Source organism: Sardina pilchardus, chromosome 12 (genome assembly GCF_963854185.1).
Source record: "Sardina pilchardus chromosome 12, fSarPil1.1, whole genome shotgun sequence".
Taxonomy (NCBI): Eukaryota; Metazoa; Chordata; class Actinopteri; order Clupeiformes; family Clupeidae; genus Sardina; species Sardina pilchardus.
The window spans coordinates 26,202,209-26,214,670 of record NC_085005.1 but is presented as its reverse complement, the minus strand read 5'-3'; the positions used below and the strand labels follow the sequence as shown (position 1 = coordinate 26,214,670).

At 49.4% G+C, this 12,462-nt stretch overlaps 29 non-coding genes across 29 annotated transcripts; all 29 read right to left on the bottom strand.

The window, feature by feature from the left end:
• Nucleotides 1-150: 150 nt before the first annotated feature.
• Nucleotides 151-224, bottom strand: trnat-agu (transfer RNA threonine (anticodon AGU)). Its single transcript has one exon. It is a non-coding gene; the product is annotated as a tRNA-Thr (tRNA).
• A 167-nt stretch (nt 225-391) lies between these two features.
• On the bottom strand, nt 392-465 carry trnat-agu (transfer RNA threonine (anticodon AGU)). Its single transcript has one exon. It is a non-coding gene; the product is annotated as a tRNA-Thr (tRNA).
• A 305-nt stretch (nt 466-770) lies between these two features.
• On the bottom strand, nt 771-844 carry trnat-agu (transfer RNA threonine (anticodon AGU)). Its single transcript has one exon. It is a non-coding gene; the product is annotated as a tRNA-Thr (tRNA).
• Nucleotides 845-1,007: 163 nt separating this feature from the next.
• On the bottom strand, nt 1,008-1,081 carry trnat-agu (transfer RNA threonine (anticodon AGU)). Its single transcript has one exon. It is a non-coding gene; the product is annotated as a tRNA-Thr (tRNA).
• Nucleotides 1,082-1,386: 305 nt separating this feature from the next.
• On the bottom strand, nt 1,387-1,460 carry trnat-agu (transfer RNA threonine (anticodon AGU)). The gene has a single exon. It is a non-coding gene; the product is annotated as a tRNA-Thr (tRNA).
• A 167-nt stretch (nt 1,461-1,627) lies between these two features.
• On the bottom strand, nt 1,628-1,701 carry trnat-agu (transfer RNA threonine (anticodon AGU)). Its single transcript has one exon. It is a non-coding gene; the product is annotated as a tRNA-Thr (tRNA).
• Nucleotides 1,702-2,006: 305 nt separating this feature from the next.
• trnat-agu (transfer RNA threonine (anticodon AGU)) lies at nt 2,007-2,080 on the bottom strand. The gene has a single exon. It is a non-coding gene; the product is annotated as a tRNA-Thr (tRNA).
• Nucleotides 2,081-2,247: 167 nt separating this feature from the next.
• On the bottom strand, nt 2,248-2,321 carry trnat-agu (transfer RNA threonine (anticodon AGU)). The gene has a single exon. It is a non-coding gene; the product is annotated as a tRNA-Thr (tRNA).
• Nucleotides 2,322-2,626: 305 nt separating this feature from the next.
• On the bottom strand, nt 2,627-2,700 carry trnat-agu (transfer RNA threonine (anticodon AGU)). The gene has a single exon. It is a non-coding gene; the product is annotated as a tRNA-Thr (tRNA).
• Nucleotides 2,701-2,867: 167 nt separating this feature from the next.
• trnat-agu (transfer RNA threonine (anticodon AGU)) lies at nt 2,868-2,941 on the bottom strand. Its single transcript has one exon. It is a non-coding gene; the product is annotated as a tRNA-Thr (tRNA).
• Nucleotides 2,942-3,246: 305 nt separating this feature from the next.
• trnat-agu (transfer RNA threonine (anticodon AGU)) lies at nt 3,247-3,320 on the bottom strand. Its single transcript has one exon. It is a non-coding gene; the product is annotated as a tRNA-Thr (tRNA).
• A 167-nt stretch (nt 3,321-3,487) lies between these two features.
• On the bottom strand, nt 3,488-3,561 carry trnat-agu (transfer RNA threonine (anticodon AGU)). Its single transcript has one exon. It is a non-coding gene; the product is annotated as a tRNA-Thr (tRNA).
• Nucleotides 3,562-3,866: 305 nt separating this feature from the next.
• Nucleotides 3,867-3,940, bottom strand: trnat-agu (transfer RNA threonine (anticodon AGU)). The gene has a single exon. It is a non-coding gene; the product is annotated as a tRNA-Thr (tRNA).
• A 1,016-nt stretch (nt 3,941-4,956) lies between these two features.
• On the bottom strand, nt 4,957-5,030 carry trnat-agu (transfer RNA threonine (anticodon AGU)). The gene has a single exon. It is a non-coding gene; the product is annotated as a tRNA-Thr (tRNA).
• A 305-nt stretch (nt 5,031-5,335) lies between these two features.
• trnat-agu (transfer RNA threonine (anticodon AGU)) lies at nt 5,336-5,409 on the bottom strand. The gene has a single exon. It is a non-coding gene; the product is annotated as a tRNA-Thr (tRNA).
• A 167-nt stretch (nt 5,410-5,576) lies between these two features.
• Nucleotides 5,577-5,650, bottom strand: trnat-agu (transfer RNA threonine (anticodon AGU)). Its single transcript has one exon. It is a non-coding gene; the product is annotated as a tRNA-Thr (tRNA).
• Nucleotides 5,651-5,955: 305 nt separating this feature from the next.
• Nucleotides 5,956-6,029, bottom strand: trnat-agu (transfer RNA threonine (anticodon AGU)). The gene has a single exon. It is a non-coding gene; the product is annotated as a tRNA-Thr (tRNA).
• A 1,016-nt stretch (nt 6,030-7,045) lies between these two features.
• trnat-agu (transfer RNA threonine (anticodon AGU)) lies at nt 7,046-7,119 on the bottom strand. Its single transcript has one exon. It is a non-coding gene; the product is annotated as a tRNA-Thr (tRNA).
• A 305-nt stretch (nt 7,120-7,424) lies between these two features.
• trnat-agu (transfer RNA threonine (anticodon AGU)) lies at nt 7,425-7,498 on the bottom strand. The gene has a single exon. It is a non-coding gene; the product is annotated as a tRNA-Thr (tRNA).
• A 167-nt stretch (nt 7,499-7,665) lies between these two features.
• On the bottom strand, nt 7,666-7,739 carry trnat-agu (transfer RNA threonine (anticodon AGU)). The gene has a single exon. It is a non-coding gene; the product is annotated as a tRNA-Thr (tRNA).
• A 305-nt stretch (nt 7,740-8,044) lies between these two features.
• Nucleotides 8,045-8,118, bottom strand: trnat-agu (transfer RNA threonine (anticodon AGU)). Its single transcript has one exon. It is a non-coding gene; the product is annotated as a tRNA-Thr (tRNA).
• Nucleotides 8,119-8,285: 167 nt separating this feature from the next.
• On the bottom strand, nt 8,286-8,359 carry trnat-agu (transfer RNA threonine (anticodon AGU)). The gene has a single exon. It is a non-coding gene; the product is annotated as a tRNA-Thr (tRNA).
• A 305-nt stretch (nt 8,360-8,664) lies between these two features.
• Nucleotides 8,665-8,738, bottom strand: trnat-agu (transfer RNA threonine (anticodon AGU)). Its single transcript has one exon. It is a non-coding gene; the product is annotated as a tRNA-Thr (tRNA).
• Nucleotides 8,739-9,754: 1,016 nt separating this feature from the next.
• Nucleotides 9,755-9,828, bottom strand: trnat-agu (transfer RNA threonine (anticodon AGU)). Its single transcript has one exon. It is a non-coding gene; the product is annotated as a tRNA-Thr (tRNA).
• A 305-nt stretch (nt 9,829-10,133) lies between these two features.
• On the bottom strand, nt 10,134-10,207 carry trnat-agu (transfer RNA threonine (anticodon AGU)). Its single transcript has one exon. It is a non-coding gene; the product is annotated as a tRNA-Thr (tRNA).
• Nucleotides 10,208-10,374: 167 nt separating this feature from the next.
• Nucleotides 10,375-10,448, bottom strand: trnat-agu (transfer RNA threonine (anticodon AGU)). Its single transcript has one exon. It is a non-coding gene; the product is annotated as a tRNA-Thr (tRNA).
• Nucleotides 10,449-10,753: 305 nt separating this feature from the next.
• On the bottom strand, nt 10,754-10,827 carry trnat-agu (transfer RNA threonine (anticodon AGU)). Its single transcript has one exon. It is a non-coding gene; the product is annotated as a tRNA-Thr (tRNA).
• A 167-nt stretch (nt 10,828-10,994) lies between these two features.
• Nucleotides 10,995-11,068, bottom strand: trnat-agu (transfer RNA threonine (anticodon AGU)). The gene has a single exon. It is a non-coding gene; the product is annotated as a tRNA-Thr (tRNA).
• Nucleotides 11,069-11,373: 305 nt separating this feature from the next.
• On the bottom strand, nt 11,374-11,447 carry trnat-agu (transfer RNA threonine (anticodon AGU)). The gene has a single exon. It is a non-coding gene; the product is annotated as a tRNA-Thr (tRNA).
• Between the last annotated feature and the right edge of the window lie 1,015 nt (nt 11,448-12,462).

Sequence of the window (12,462 nt, the reverse complement as noted above, 5' to 3'; positions counted from 1 at the left end):
AGTAAGACTACTGAGCCCGAAGACCATGAAAAGTCATAGAATGTGCAAGTGGCAGATTTAAAAGCTATGCCACCTCATACACGTGGTACGAAGCAAGAGGCTACTTTTGAAGTCACCCTCTTTTTCAGATGGTCCAACTTGTCCAATAGAAGGCACTGCTGAGATTCGAACTCAGGATCTCCTGTTTACTAGACAGGCGCTTTAACCAACTAAGCCACAGCGCCACAGGCACTGCCGTGAGAGTAAGACTACTGAGCCCGAAGACCATGAAAAGTCATAGAATGTGCAAGTGGCAGATTTAAAAGCTATGCCACCTCATACACGTGGTACGAAGCAAGAGGCTACTTTTGACGTCACCCTCTTTTTCAGATGGTCCAACTTGTCCAATAGAAGGCACTGCTGAGATTCGAACTCAGGATCTCCTGTTTACTAGACAGGCGCTTTAACCAACTAAGCCACAGCGCCACAGGCACTTCCCGGAGAGTAAGAATGCTGAGCCCGGTGAAAGGTGTTAGCATGTCCAAGTGTCAGATTCACAAGCAAGCAAGGCTACCTCATACACTGAGTTTTGAGTCGGTGTGTCAGAACGCCCGTGTGTTGTCAAAGTATGTCGGCGCCGAGATAAGAGAGCCTGGCGGCCAACAGCGGCACGCAAGGCTGTGAGACTGTTTTGCGCACATTTTCCCCCGTGGTATGACGCAGCTTTCAAGAAGCAAGAGGACGCGTCTGACGTCATCCTCTTGTTCGGATGGTCCAACTTGTCCAATAGAAGGCACTGCTGAGAGTCGAACTCAGGATCTCCTGTTTACTAGACAGGCGCTTTAACCAACTAAGCCACAGCGCCACAGGCACTGCCGTGAGAGTCTACTGAGCCCGAAGACCATGAAAAGTCATAGAATGTGCAAGTGGCAGATTTAAAAGCTATGCCACCTCATACACGTGGTACGAAGCAAGAGGCTACTTTTGACGTCACCCTCTTTTTCAGATGGTCCAACTTGTCCAATAGAAGGCACTGCTGAGATTCGGACTCAGGATCTCCTGTTTACTAGACAGGCGCTTTAACCAACTAAGCCACAGCGCCACAGGCACTTCCCGGAGAGTAAGAATGCTGAGCCCGGAGAAAGGTGTTAGCATGTCCAAGTGTCAGATTCACAAGCAAGCAAGGCTACCTCATACACTGAGTTTTGAGTCGGTGTGTCAGAACGCCCGTGTGTTGTCAAAGTATGTCGGCGCCGAGATAAGAGAGCCTGGCGGCCAACAGCGGCACGCAAGGCTGTGAGACTGTTTTGCGCACATTTTCCCCCGTGGTATGACGCAGCTTTCAAGAAGCAAGAGGACGCGTCTGACGTCATCCTCTTGTTCGGATGGTCCAACTTGTCCAATAGAAGGCACTGCTGAGATTCGAACTCAGGATCTCCTGTTTACTAGACAGGCGCTTTAACCAACTAAGCCACAGCGCCACAGGCAATGCCGTGAGAGTAAGATTACTGAGCCCGAAGACCATGAAAAGTCATAGAATGTGCAAGTGGCAGATTTAAAAGCTATGCCACCTCATACACGTGGTACGAAGCAAGAGGCTACTTTTGACGTCACCCTCTTTTTCAGATGGTCCAACTTGTCCAATAGAAGGCACTGCTGAGATTCGAACTCAGGATCTCCTGTTTACTAGACAGGCGCTTTAACCAACTAAGCCACAGCGCCACAGGCACTTCCCGGAGAGTAAGAATGCTGAGCCCGGAGAAAGGTGTTGGCATGTCCAAGTGTCAGATTCACAAGCAAGCAAGGCTACCTCATACACTGAGTTTTGAGTCGGTGTGTCAGAACGCCCGTGTGTTGTCAAAGTATGTCGGCGCCGAGATAAGAGAGCCTGGTGGCCAACAGCGGCACGCAAGGCTGTGAGACTGTTTTGCGCACATTTTCCCCCGTGGTATGACGCAGCTTTCAAGAAGCAAGAGGACGCGTCTGACGTCATCCTCTTGTTCGGATGGTCCAACTTGTCCAATAGAAGGCACTGCTGATATTCGAACTCAGGATCTCCTGTTTACTAGACAGGCGCTTTAACCAACTAAGCCACAGCGCCACAGGCACTGCCGTGAGAGTAAGACTACTGAGCCCGAAGACCATGAAAAGTCATAGAATGTGCAAGTGGCAGATTTAAAAGCTATGCCACCTCATACACGTGGTACGAAGCAAGAGGCTACTTTTGACGTCACCCTCTTTTTCAGATGGTCCAACTTGTCCAATAGAAGGCACTGCTGAGATTCGAACTCAGGATCTCCTGTTTACTAGACAGGCGCTTTAACCAACTAAGCCACAGCGCCACAGGCACTTCCCGGAGAGTAAGAATGCTGAGCCCGGAGAAAGGTGTTAGCATGTCCAAGTGTCAGATTCACAAGCAAGCAAGGCTACCTCATACACTGAGTTTTGAGTCGGTGTGTCAGAACGCCCGTGTGTTGTCAAAGTATGTCGGCGCCGAGATAAGAGAGCCTGGCGGCCAACAGCGGCACGCAAGGCTGTGAGACTGTTTTGCGCACATTTTCCCCCGTGGTATGACGCAGCTTTCAAGAAGCAAGAGGACGCGTCTGACGTCATCCTCTTGTTCGGATGGTCCAACTTGTCCAATAGAAGGCACTGCTGAGATTCGAACTCAGGATCTCCTGTTTACTAGACAGGCGCTTTAACCAACTAAGCCACAGCGCCACAGGAACTGCCGTGAGAGTAAGATTACTGAGCCCGAAGACCATGAAAAGTCATAGAATGTGCAAGTGGCAGATTTAAAAGCTATGCCACCTCATACACGTGGTACGAAGCAAGAGGCTACTTTTGACGTCACCCTCTTTTTCAGATGGTCCAACTTGTCCAATAGAAGGCACTGCTGAGATTCGAACTCAGGATCTCCTGTTTACTAGACAGGCGCTTTAACCAACTAAACCACAGCGCCACAGGCACTTCCCGGAGAGTAAGAATGCTGAGCCCGGAGAAAGGTGTTAGCATGTCCAAGTGTCAGATTCACAAGCAAGCAAGGCTACCTCATACACTGAGTTTTGAGTCGGTGTGTCAGAACGCCCGTGTGTTGTCAAAGTATGTCGGCGCCGAGATAAGAGAGCCTGGCGGCCAACAGCGGCACGCAAGGCTGTGAGACTGTTTTGCGCACATTTTCCCCCGTGGTATGACGCAGCTTTCAAGAAGCAAGAGGACGCGTCTGACGTCATCCTCTTGTTCGGATGGTCCAACTTGTCCAATAGAAGGCACTGCTGAGATTCGAACTCAGGATCTCCTGTTTACTAGACAGGCGCTTTAACCAACTAAGCCACAGCGCCACAGGCAATGCCGTGAGAGTAAGATTACTGAGCCCGAAGACCATGAAAAGTCATAGAATGTGCAAGTGGCAGATTTAAAAGCTATGCCACCTCATACACGTGGTACGAAGCAAGAGGCTACTTTTGACGTCACCCTCTTTTTCAGATGGTCCAACTTGTCCAATAGAAGGCACTGCTGAGATTCGAACTCAGGATCTCCTGTTTACTAGACAGGCGCTTTAACCAACTAAGCCACAGCGCCACAGGCACTTCCCGGAGAGTAAGAATGCTGAGCCCGGAGAAAGGTGTTAGCATGTCCAAGTGTCAGATTCACAAGCAAGCAAGGCTACCTCATACACTGAGTTTTGAGTCGGTGTGTCAGAACGCCCGTGTGTTGTCAAAGTATGTCGGCGCCGAGATAAGAGAGCTTGGCGGCCAACAGCGGCACGCAAGGCTGTGAGACTGTTTTGCGCACATTTTCCCCCGTGGTATGACGCAGCTTTCAAGAAGCAAGAGGACGCGTCTGACGTCATCCTCTTGTTCGGATGGTCCAACTTGTCCAATAGAAGGCACTGCTGAGATTCGAACTCAGGATCTCCTGTTTACTAGACAGGCGCTTTAACCAACTAAGCCACAGCGCCACAGGCACTGCCGTGAGAGTAAAGGCCGTGGCACGGTCCTCCGTCTGCGTCACGCGCACGCGGCACTGGTGAGCGCGTGACGAGAATTGCGTCATTTTTACGGCATGCGTCGCGTTTTTGAGTCGACCAAAATTTAAGACCGCGCGTCTCTTTCACGCGTAGACTACGCATGTGTGAAACGGAACTGCTGTAAAGACGCCGCTCCAGTAGGTGGAGCACGTACAGAAATAGCGCTTAAAACTCAGCAAACGGAGACAGAAGAACACTTAAACTGGCGTTTCCTACACGCTAACGTTGTTATATGATGACAAAACATTAGTCTTTGAGTATTTTAATAGTCAGTTGTAAACAAAGACCTCATATGTAATCCAAGTTGTGTAAATGGACTGAAGTTCGCTCTAAATATATACTTTTATCGATTATGCTAACCGTTAGCATCTCTATGGGATTTCCCATACACATTAGCCATAAGCTAACCCATTAGTTTAGCTGTAACTTGGAATGCTAGCCTACGCGTGGTGTGCTGTGCCTGTTCTGGTGGATGATAAATGGAGAGATGTGAAGAACCAACTCATCAAACTTTTCAGCAGACATGAGAAAGTACTCGTGGTGCTTCTCCTCATCTAACAGCTGCATCTTTTGTGTATTTAAGTGTGGAACACTCCTTCCCTGGCTCTTCCTAGTTCAGTGGTTGCACATCCCAGAGTATCACAGTTAATTCGTAGTGCGCCGGCGCTAACCTTGATCGGCTGGCGCGCATTCAGGACACAGATATTGGAGTATGCCTCGTATACGCGTCTAAAATGACGCACGTCAAATATCCAGTGCCGCGTGCGCGTGACGCAGACGGAGGAGCGTGCTAGAGCCTTAAGACTACTGAGCCCGAAGACCATGAAAAGTCATAGAATGTGCAAGTGGCAGATTTAAAAGCTATGCCACCTCATACACGTGGTACGAAGCAAGAGGCTACTTTTGACGTCACCCTCTTTTTCAGATGGTCCAACTTGTCCAATAGAAGGCACTGCTGAGATTCGAACTCAGGATCTCCTGTTTACTAGACAGGCGCTTTAACCAACTAAGCCACAGCGCCACAGGCACTTCCCGGAGAGTAAGAATGCTGAGCCCGGAGAAAGGTGTTAGCATGTCCAAGTGTCAGATTCACAAGCAAGCAAGGCTACCTCATACACTGAGTTTTGAGTCGGTGTGTCAGAACGCCCGTGTGTTGTCAAAGTATGCCGGCGCCGAGATAAGAGAGCCTGGCGGCCAACAGCGGCACGCAAGGCTGTGAGACTGTTTTGCGCACATTTTCCCCCGTGGTATGACGCAGCTTTCAAGAAGCAAGAGGACTCGTCTGACGTCATCCTCTTGTTCGGATGGTCCAACTTGTCCAATAGAAGGCACTGCTGAGATTCGAACTCAGGATCTCCTGTTTACTAGACAGGCGCTTTAACCAACTAAGCCACAGCGCCACAGGCAATGCCGTGAGAGTAAGATTACTGAGCCCGAAGACCATGAAAAGTCATAGAATGTGCAAGTGGCAGATTTAAAAGCTATGCCACCTCATACACGTGGTACGAAGCAAGAGGCTACTTTTGACGTCACCCTCTTTTTCAGATGGTCCAACTTGTCCAATAGAAGGCACTGCTGAGATTCGAACTCAGGATCTCCTGTTTACTAGACAGGCGCTTTAACCAACTAAGCCACAGCGCCACAGGCACTTCCCGGAGAGTAAGAATGCTGAGCCCGGAGAAAGGTGTTAGCATGTCCAAGTGTCAGATTCACAAGCAAGCAAGGCTACCTCATACACTGAGTTTTGAGTCGGTGTGTCAGAACGCCCGTGTGTTGTCAAAGTATGTCGGCGCCGAGATAAGAGAGCTTGGCGGCCAACAGCGGCACGCAAGGCTGTGAGACTGTTTTGCGCACATTTTCCCCCGTGGTATGACGCAGCTTTCAAGAAGCAAGAGGACGCGTCTGACGTCATCCTCTTGTTCGGATGGTCCAACTTGTCCAATAGAAGGCACTGCTGAGATTCGAACTCAGGATCTCCTGTTTACTAGACAGGCGCTTTAACCAACTAAGCCACAGCGCCACAGGCACTGCCGTGAGAGTAAAGGCCGTGGCACGGTCCTCCGTCTGCGTCACGCGCACGCGGCACTGGTGAGCGCGTGACGAGAATTGCGTCATTTTTACGGCATGCGTCGCGTTTTTGAGTCGACCAAAATTTAAGACCGCGCGTCTCTTTCACGCGTAGACTACGCATGTGTGAAACGGAACTGCTGTAAAGACGCCGCTCCAGTAGGTGGAGCACGTACAGAAATAGCGCTTAAAACTCAGCAAACGGAGACAGAAGAACACTTAAACTGGCGTTTCCTACACGCTAACGTTGTTATATGATGACAAAACATTAGTCTTTGAGTATTTTAATAGTCAGTTGTAAACAAAGACCTCATATGTAATCCAAGTTGTGTAAATGGACTGAAGTTCGCTCTAAATATATACTTTTATCGATTATGCTAACCGTTAGCATCTCTATGGGATTTCCCATACACATTAGCCATAAGCTAACCCATTAGTTTAGCTGTAACTTGGAATGCTAGCCTACGCGTGGTGTGCTGTGCCTGTTCTGGTGGATGATAAATGGAGAGATGTGAAGAACCAACTCATCAAACTTTTCAGCAGACATGAGAAAGTACTCGTGGTGCTTCTCCTCATCTAACAGCTGCATCTTTTGTGTATTTAAGTGTGGAACACTCCTTCCCTGGCTCTTCCTAGTTCAGTGGTTGCACATCCCAGAGTATCACAGTTAATTCGTAGTGCGCCGGCGCTAACCTTGATCGGCTGGCGCGCATTCAGGACACAGACATTGGAGTATGCCTCGTATACGCGTCTAAAATGACGCACGTCAAATATCCAGTGCCGCGTGCGCGTGACGCAGACGGAGGAGCGTGCTAGAGCCTTAAGACTACTGAGCCCGAAGACCATGAAAAGTCATAGAATGTGCAAGTGGCAGATTTAAAAGCTATGCCACCTCATACACGTGGTACGAAGCAAGAGGCTACTTTTGACGTCACCCTCTTTTTCAGATGGTCCAACTTGTCCAATAGAAGGCACTGCTGAGATTCGAACTCAGGATCTCCTGTTTACTAGACAGGCGCTTTAACCAACTAAGCCACAGCGCCACAGGCACTTCCCGGAGAGTAAGAATGCTGAGCCCGGAGAAAGGTGTTAGCATGTCCAAGTGTCAGATTCACAAGCAAGCAAGGCTACCTCATACACTGAGTTTTGAGTCGGTGTGTCAGAACGCCTGTGTGTTGTCAAAGTATGTCGGCGCCGAGATAAGAGAGCCTGGCGGCCAACAGCGGCACGCAAGGCTGTGAGACTGTTTTGCGCACATTTTCCCCCGTGGTATGACGCAGCTTTCAAGAAGCAAGAGGACGCGTCTGACGTCATCCTCTTGTTCGGATGGTCCAACTTGTCCAATAGAAGGCACTGCTGAGATTCGAAGTCAGGATCTCCTGTTTACTAGACAGGCGCTTTAACCAACTAAGCCACAGCGCCACAGGCAATGCCGTGAGAGTAAGATTACTGAGCCCGAAGACCATGAAAAGTCATAGAATGTGCAAGTGGCAGATTTAAAAGCTATGCCACCTCATACACGTGGTACGAAGCAAGAGGCTACTTTTGACGTCACCCTCTTTTTCAGATGGTCCAACTTGTCCAATAGAAGGCACTGCTGAGATTCGAACTCAGGATCTCCTGTTTACTAGACAGGCGCTTTAACCAACTAAGCCACAGCGCCACAGGCACTTCCCGGAGAGTAAGAATGCTGAGCCCGGAGAAAGGTGTTAGCATGTCCAAGTGTCAGATTCACAAGCAAGCAAGGCTACCTCATACACTGAGTTTTGAGTCGGTGTGTCAGAACGCCCGTGTGTTGTCAAAGTATGTCGGCGCCGAGATAAGAGAGCCTGGCGGCCAACAGCGGCACGCAAGGCTGTGAGACTGTTTTGCGCACATTTTCCCCCGTGGTATGACGCAGCTTTCAAGAAGCAAGAGAACGCGTCTGACGTCATCCTCTTGTTCGGATGGTCCAACTTGTCCAATAGAAGGCACTGCTGAGATTCGAACTCAGGATCTCCTGTTTACTAGACAGGCGCTTTAACCAACTAAGCCACAGCGCCACAGGCAATGCCGTGAGAGTAAGATTACTGAGCCCGAAGACCATGAAAAGTCATAGAATGTGCAAGTGGCAGATTTAAAAGCTATGCCACCTCATACACGTGGTACGAAGCAAGAGGCTACTTTTGACGTCACCCTCTTTTTCAGATGGTCCAACTTGTCCAATAGAAGGCACTGCTGAGATTCGAACTCAGGATCTCCTGTTTACTAGACAGGCGCTTTAACCAACTAAGCCACAGCGCCACAGGCACCTCCCGGAGAGTAAGAATGCTGAGCCCGGAGAAAGGTGTTAGCATGTCCAAGTGTCAGATTCACAAGCAAGCAAGGCTACCTCATACACTGAGTTTTGAGTCGGTGTGTCAGAACGCCCGTGTGTTGTCAAAGTATGTCGGCGCCGAGATAAGAGAGCTTGGCGGCCAACAGCGGCACGCAAGGCTGTGAGACTGTTTTGCGCACATTTTCCCCCGTGGTATGACGCAGCTTTCAAGAAGCAAGAGGACGCGTCTGACGTCATCCTCTTGTTCGGATGGTCCAACTTGTCCAATAGAAGGCACTGCTGAGATTCGAACTCAGGATCTCCTGTTTACTAGACAGGCGCTTTAACCAACTAAGCCACAGCGCCACAGGCACTGCCGTGAGAGTAAAGGCCGTGGCACGGTCCTCCGTCTGCGTCACGCGCACGCGGCACTGGTGAGCGCGTGACGAGAATTGCGTCATTTTTACGGCATGCGTCGCGTTTTTGAGTCGACCAAAATTTAAGACCGCGCGTCTCTTTCACGCGTAGACTACGCATGTGTGAAACGGAACTGCTGTAAAGACGCCGCTCCAGTAGGTGGAGCACGTACAGAAATAGCGCTTAAAACTCAGCAAACGGAGACAGAAGAACACTTAAACTGGCGTTTCCTACACGCTAACGTTGTTATATGATGACAAAACATTAGTCTTTGAGTATTTTAATAGTCAGTTGTAAACAAAGACCTCATATGTAATCCAAGTTGTGTAAATGGACTGAAGTTCGCTCTAAATATATACTTTTATCGATTATGCTAACCGTTAGCATCTCTATGGGATTTCCCATACACATTAGCCATAAGCTAACCCATTAGTTTAGCTGTAACTTGGAATGCTAGCCTACGCGTGGTGTGCTGTGCCTGTTCTGGTGGATGATAAATGGAGAGATGTGAAGAACCAACTCATCAAACTTTTCAGCAGACATGAGAAAGTACTCGTGGTGCTTCTCCTCATCTAACAGCTGCATCTTTTGTGTATTTAAGTGTGGAACACTCCTTCCCTGGCTCTTCCTAGTTCAGTGGTTGCACATCCCAGAGTATCACAGTTAATTCGTAGTGCGCCGGCGCTAACCTTGATCGGCTGGCGCGCATTCAGGACACAGACATTGGAGTATGCCTCGTATACGCGTCTAAAATGACACACGTCAAATATCCAGTGCCGCGTGCGCGTGACGCAGACGGAGGAGCGTGCTAGAGCCTTAAGACTACTGAGCCCGAAGACCATGAAAAGTCATAGAATGTGCAAGTGGCAGATTTAAAAGCTATGCCACCTCATACACGTGGTACGAAGCAAGAGGCTACTTTTGACGTCACCCTCTTTTTCAGATGGTCCAACTTGTCCAATAGAAGGCACTGCTGAGATTCGAACTCAGGATCTCCTGTTTACTAGACAGGCGCTTTAACCAACTAAGCCACAGCGCCACAGGCACTTCCCGGAGAGTAAGAATGCTGAGCCCGGAGAAAGGTGTTAGCATGTCCAAGTGTCAGATTCACAAGCAAGCAAGGCTACCTCATACACTGAGTTTTGAGTCGGTGTGTCAGAACGCCTGTGTGTTGTCAAAGTATGTCGGCGCCGAGATAAGAGAGCCTGGCGGCCAACAGCGGCACGCAAGGCTGTGAGACTGTTTTGCGCACATTTTCCCCCGTGGTATGACGCAGCTTTCAAGAAGCAAGAGGACGCGTCTGACGTCATCCTCTTGTTCGGATGGTCCAACTTGTCCAATAGAAGGCACTGCTGAGATTCGAAGTCAGGATCTCCTGTTTACTAGACAGGCGCTTTAACCAACTAAGCCACAGCGCCACAGGCAATGCCGTGAGAGTAAGATTACTGAGCCCGAAGACCATGAAAAGTCATAGAATGTGCAAGTGGCAGATTTAAAAGCTATGCCACCTCATACACGTGGTACGAAGCAAGAGGCTACTTTTGACGTCACCCTCTTTTTCAGATGGTCCAACTTGTCCAATAGAAGGCACTGCTGAGATTCGAACTCAGGATCTCCTGTTTACTAGACAGGCGCTTTAACCAACTAAGCCACAGCGCCACAGGCACTTCCCGGAGAGTAAGAATGCTGAGCCCGGAGAAAGGTGTTAGCATGTCCAAGTGTCAGATTCACAAGCAAGCAAGGCTACCTCATACACTGAGTTTTGAGTCGGTGTGTCAGAACGCCCGTGTGTTGTCAAAGTATGTCGGCGCCGAGATAAGAGAGCCTGGCGGCCAACAGCGGCACGCAAGGCTGTGAGACTGTTTTGCGCACATTTTCCCCCGTGGTATGACGCAGCTTTCAAGAAGCAAGAGAACGCGTCTGACGTCATCCTCTTGTTCGGATGGTCCAACTTGTCCAATAGAAGGCACTGCTGAGATTCGAACTCAGGATCTCCTGTTTACTAGACAGGCGCTTTAACCAACTAAGCCACAGCGCCACAGGCAATGCCGTGAGAGTAAGATTACTGAGCCCGAAGACCATGAAAAGTCATAGAATGTGCAAGTGGCAGATTTAAAAGCTATGCCACCTCATACACGTGGTACGAAGCAAGAGGCTACTTTTGACGTCACCCTCTTTTTCAGATGGTCCAACTTGTCCAATAGAAGGCACTGCTGAGATTCGAACTCAGGATCTCCTGTTTACTAGACAGGCGCTTTAACCAACTAAGCCACAGCGCCACAGGCACTTCCCGGAGAGTAAGAATGCTGAGCCCGGAGAAAGGTGTTAGCATGTCCAAGTGTCAGATTCACAAGCAAGCAAGGCTACCTCATACACTGAGTTTTGAGTCGGTGTGTCAGAACGCCCGTGTGTTGTCAAAGTATGTCGGCGCCGAGATAAGAGAGCTTGGCGGCCAACAGCGGCACGCAAGGCTGTGAGACTGTTTTGCGCACATTTTCCCCCGTGGTATGACGCAGCTTTCAAGAAGCAAGAGGACGCGTCTGACGTCATCCTCTTGTTCGGATGGTCCAACTTGTCCAATAGAAGGCACTGCTGAGATTCGAACTCAGGATCTCCTGTTTACTAGACAGGCGCTTTAACCAACTAAGCCACAGCGCCACAGGCACTGCCGTGAGAGTAAAGGCCGTGGCACGGTCCTCCGTCTGCGTCACGCGCACGCGGCACTGGTGAGCGCGTGACGAGAATTGCGTCATTTTTACGGCATGCGTCGCGTTTTTGAGTCGACCAAAATTTAAGACCGCGCGTCTCTTTCACGCGTAGACTACGCATGTGTGAAACGGAACTGCTGTAAAGACGCCGCTCCAGTAGGTGGAGCACGTACAGAAATAGCGCTTAAAACTCAGCAAACGGAGACAGAAGAACACTTAAACTGGCGTTTCCTACACGCTAACGTTGTTATATGATGACAAAACATTAGTCTTTGAGTATTTTAATAGTCAGTTGTAAACAAAGACCTCATATGTAATCCAAGTTGTGTAAATGGACTGAAGTTCGCTCTAAATATATACTTTTATCGATTATGCTAACCGTTAGCATCTCTATGGGATTTCCCATACACATTAGCCATAAGCTAACCCATTAGTTTAGCTGTAACTTGGAATGCTAGCCTACGCGTGGTGTGCTGTGCCTGTTCTGGTGGATGATAAATGGAGAGATGTGAAGAACCAACTCATCAAACTTTTCAGCAGACATGAGAAAGTACTCGTGGTGCTTCTCCTCATCTAACAGCTGCATCTTTTGTGTATTTAAGTGTGGAACACTCCTTCCCTGGCTCTTCCTAGTTCAGTGGTTGCACATCCCAGAGTATCACAGTTAATTCGTAGTGCGCCGGCGCTAACCTTGATCGGCTGGCGCGCATTCAGGACACAGACATTGGAGTATGCCTCGTATACGCGTCTAAAATGACGCACGTCAAATATCCAGTGCCGCGTGCGCGTGACGCAGACGGAGGAGCGTGCTAGAGCCTTAAGACTACTGAGCCCGAAGACCATGAAAAGTCATAGAATGTGCAAGTGGCAGATTTAAAAGCTATGCCACCTCATACACGTGGTACGAAGCAAGAGGCTACTTTTGACGTCACCCTCTTTTTCAGATGGTCCAACTTGTCCAATAG